The 4874-nt window shown below is 35.7% G+C and overlaps 1 protein-coding gene across 4 annotated transcripts in view; it reads right to left on the bottom strand.

Moving 5' to 3' along the window:
• The window catches only part of LOC106459884 (ubiquitin-conjugating enzyme E2Q-like protein 1), a 54764-nt gene that overhangs the window by 20107 nt on the left and 29783 nt on the right, over window positions 1-4874 (bottom strand). The window contains exon 3 of one of the 4 annotated variants that reach the window (XM_022386457.1): window positions 354-564. The exons of the other annotated variants lie outside the window; for them this stretch is intronic. The gene's annotated coding sequence lies outside the window, so the exon portion shown is untranslated. Of the gene's footprint in view, window positions 1-353; window positions 565-4874 lie in introns of those variants that run through there. 4 annotated transcript variants of the gene reach the window in all.

A 4874-nucleotide genomic window follows, 5' to 3' on the forward strand; every position in this document is an offset into this window, starting at 1 on the left:
TTATCTACTTGATGGTATTAGTTAACACTTTTTACTCAATACTTGATTAATTTGGCTGCCGAGGGTGCGATGCTATAACGTTTGTTGAAGTATTCAAGTATTAATTGCTACTTAGTTAACACTTTTTACTCAATACTTGATTAATTTGGCTGCCAAGGGTACGATGCTATAACGTTTGTTCAGGTATTCATTGCTACAATGCTTTAATTACTTTGTTATGTTCGTTAAAGCTGTATACTCATTTGAATTGTCTATATATATTCTTTATATGTCTAACAGGCTCTACACTAGTAGTAGTCAAGAGGCAAGTGAAATAATAGTCACTTCTGTATACGTCATAAAAATATATCCAATTTTATATTCAACCATTATTGCTTAATTCAAGCGCAGAGCTAAGACGAACTCTATCTAAAATCATACATATGTGCATTTGACCGTTGTCTTATTATACCATAAACAAAATGCCTGTATTACAAACTTAGCAAATGTGTCCAGAATACGTCACGAAGAGGATAAATCAAACCAGTGAGTGACGTAATGCGTGATGCTAGCTGATACCCAGGTCTATAAAAAAAAAATAACTCATGTCAGACATGATAACTCTTTCAAACAATGGTAAAAGTAATTTAAATTGTTTACCGGTATGGTAGTAGTGTTTACCTTCCCCTCCCATACCCATTTTATACATATTAATCACTGCCAGTTTATGAAGAACGAAGCTATAATATTGCAATATATACATTTTGATACTAACAACTACTACAGTTAATATGAAAACAAAACTAAATGAATTGATTTAAGTTTGATTTGAAAACATTTTATTTAGGTTGAAATGGAATTAAAAATAGAACATAAGTCACATGCATGTGCCCCACCTGACTGGGAGTAAAGCCTCAATAGCAGTATCTTTTACAAGAATATAACATAACTCCGAACAATATCGGTAAAAACTGTTACGATAACATAAAATGATTTCCGGTTCGCCGTACCCGATCGTACCGTCTTAATTTTCGTATGGTTACAAATATAACTAATATCTAATAAATAGTAAAAAAAAAATCTCAACAAACATCGTATCATCGTACTCCTTGGCAGCCAAGTTAATCATGTATTGGATACAAGCTTTAACTAACAGAAGAAAGTTTATAAAGCATTGTAGTAATGCATACTTGAAAATCTCAACAAGCATCGTACTCCTTGGCAGCCAAGTTAATCATGTATTGGATACAAGCTTTAACTAACAGAAGAAAGTTTATAAAGCATTGTAGTAATGCATACTTGAAAATGTGAACAAACATTGTAGCATCGTACCCCTTGGCAGCCAAGCTAATCAAGTATTGGATACAAGCTTTAACTAACATAACAACGTAAATAAATCATTGCAGTAATGGATACTTGAAAATCTGAACAAACATCGTATCCTCGTACCCCTTGACAGTCGAGCTAATCAAGTATTGAATACAAGCTTTAACGACATATAATAAAGCATTGTAGTAACGGATACTTAAAAATCTGAACAAACACCGTAGCATCGTACCCCCTTGGCAGCCAAGTTAGTCACGTATTGGATACAAGCTTTAACGATACATAACAACGTAAATAAAGCATTGTAGTAACGGATACTTAAAAATCTGAACAAACACCGTAGCATCGTACCCCTTGGCAGCCAAGTTAGTCACGTATTGGATACAAGCTTTAACGATACATAACAACGTAAATAAAGCATTGTAGTAACGGATACTTAAAAATCTGAACAAACATTGTAGCATCGTACCCCTTGGCAGCCAAGTTAGTTACGTATTGAGCAAAAAGCTTAATGAGATGTCCAAAAGTTAAAATCAATAGAGAAATTATAAATAAATATGTATGTGTACTTGAGTATGTTTATGATACATATATATATTTGTGGAGAAGAGATTATGTGGCTGTTCTTGTGACGGTTGTATAACTCCACCGAACCAATAAGTAGTCTAAGATACACTTAGTGTAAGCTAGAAAATATTAATTATACAAATTTATTCTGGACATCTGTATAAAAGGAGACCCGGCATGGCTAGGTGGTAAGGGCACTCGATTCGCAATCTAGGGGTCGCGGGTAAGAATCCCTGTTCCACCAAACATGCTCGCCCTTTCAGGTGTGGGGGCGTTATAATGTGACCGTGAATCCCACTATTCGTTGGTAAAAGAGTAGAGACGGCTAGTGCACATAGCCTTTGAGTAGCTTTGCGCGAAAAATTCAACAAATAACAATACGACAATAGACAGTATTGGACCTACTTGGCAGAGCCCATGACCTAAGGCGACCTAGAAAAAGCCCATGACCTAAGGCGACCTAGAAAAAATAAATGGAACTATGTTCTGTTTTCACATTTTTGTACGAGTGCCTTCAACGAAAATGTTTTTAGTCCAGTTTGATATTTTAACCGAACTAAGTTGTAGACATTAAAAAATTACACCTTTGATAATTTAAGTTTTTTATATTGTAATTAAGTTTCATTATTTGGGTTAAATTTAAAGGATTTTATCATTTTAAAATATTTTCGTCCTCTTTGGTGAAAAGTTTAATTAATCCTCATTTTTTGAGTATTCAAAATTTGGGTGAAAAATTTAATTAAACCTCATTTTCGTGTATTCACAATTTAGGTGAAAAATTTAATTAAACCTCATTTTCGTGTATTCATGAGTTTAGTGAGATGCATTTTTTTTCCTGATTAACATTTGTGCTGTTATTTTTATTGTTTTTAATATATTGATTTTTACATAGGTGGGGTTTGTTATGAATTTTATAGACCGTAATTTAAAAAATACTTGGTGGGGTTGGGAGCCCTTTGTTTTGTTGGGGGGGGGGGGCTTAAGGACCAATCTTTGATTAATACGGCACTGATTAAAACCGAAAACAACAGTTTTACAAACTAAAGTAGTTGCTTTTAGTTGAACTACTGACCAGAGGGAATAGATCCAGCAAGCAGTTCCCACCATCACAAGATCATTGTCCGGCTCTTTAAACTGAAGAATGAGATTGACTGTCAATTTGATAACGCGCCTATAGCTGAAAGTGCGGAGCGTGTTCGGTGGTATTATATCTCGTATCCAGGAGTTGTTAACCCAAAGAGGGAGCAGTGAAATGGTCTGTTAGTTTGTAATTAAGCACAAAGCTGCACAATGGGCTATCTGTGCTCTGCCCACCACGGGTATTGAAAGCCGGTTTCTAGCGTTGTAAGTCCGCAGACATAACGTTGTGCCACTGGGGGCAGCAGTGAAATGGATAAATATTTCAAGAAAACATATTTTCAATACAACCCAAATTTGCTATTTATGCTAAAAATTCCCTGTAAAATACTTACAGGCTATACGAAGTGAAAGGTTTACAAACGTTACGTTTACGTGTTGAGGAGTGGAGTTAATATTTGGACATACATGTAGGTAAGCCTTTCGCAAACGTGTAATGGCATGTACTCAATATGGCGATTTATTCCTTTGTCTTGTGGATTAACGCTTTATAGCATTCTAAACACACGGCTAATACCAAGAGCATCTTTAAATCCCTAGAAAACATTGGTAAGTGCTATCTTTCGACGTCGAATCTTGTGAGAAACGCTTATGACGTCAAAAGGAAGACTGAGATTTTAGGTTTTGAAGTTACGAGGAAGTAATACTTTTGTTGGTATATTGTTTGGTGGTAATATTATAGTACACGTGTTATATAAAATAAAGTGAAATTATTTCTCTTTAGGCACAATTCTTTAAGATTTAATGTTAAAGCTTGAGCGAAATCTCCTTTTAGTGCTTGTAAGATTTCTGTCCATTTCATGGAAATAATCTCACTGGTTGATCACTTAAAATGTGTCCAAATTTGTAGTCGATCACCGACAAGTGATCGTTATAGAGCCTAACCTAGCATCTACTTATCCAATTGTAAAATATATTTTACTGTCATTGTTCGCCATCAGCCAGCAGTAATTGGTTCAGATGTCTAAACTAATTTTGTACTCCAAAGTGAGTCTTAGTTTTTATGATATGGTTACCACCATCTATTTACCTAAACGCTCTGAGATATGTCTCATCCATGTTAGCAGTTGATACGGCATGGTGTTGTTTGTTTGTTTGTTTTTGAATTTCGCGCAAAGTTACTTCAAGGTGATCTACGCAGGCTGCCCCTAATTTTGAAGTCATCGACAAGAGGGAAGGAAGTTAGCCAATGCCACCCGCCGCAAACTCTAGGGCTATTTTTTTTACCAACGAAAAGTGGAATTGGTGGTCATATTACATCCCCTCCCCCTCACGCACGCACTGAAAGGGTGAACATCTTTGGTGACGTTATTAGAACCCGCGAGCTGCAGGTTGTGAGTCAAGCGCCCTAACCACCAAACTTTGCCAGGCCTCACATTGTTACTGTATAGTTGACATTTCGTTTCAAGTTTTTCAGAATGCAAAAGGAAAATTTCCAACTTGTACGTTAAGTCGTGATAAAAATATAAAATGCACTGTTTCTGTACTTTAGTTTGTACGTCTAAACGAATGAAATCTCTTCCACTATTCTCAGTGAGGTCTGGAAACCTAAGGAAACGATCTTCTAAATAGCAACAAAAGTCGAGAAAAACAAGAGGCCGAAAAAAAAACTGTAAACTTAAAACCCTATTTTTCCACTTCGACGTTTGGAAGTAGCTTGGTATATATATATATAAACAATATAATAATATTATATATATATTGTTTGTTTGTTTTGCTATCTGCGCTAGCCGTCCCTAATTTAGCAGTGTAAGACTAGAGAGAAGGCAGCTAGTCATCACCACACACCGCCAACTCTTGAGCTACTCTTTTACCAACGAATAGTAGGATTGACTGTCACATTATAATGCCCCCACGGCTGAAAG

Source organism: Limulus polyphemus, unplaced genomic scaffold (genome assembly GCF_000517525.1).
Source record: "Limulus polyphemus unplaced genomic scaffold, Limulus_polyphemus-2.1.2 Scaffold675, whole genome shotgun sequence".
NCBI lineage: Eukaryota > Metazoa > Arthropoda > Merostomata > Xiphosura > Limulidae > Limulus > Limulus polyphemus.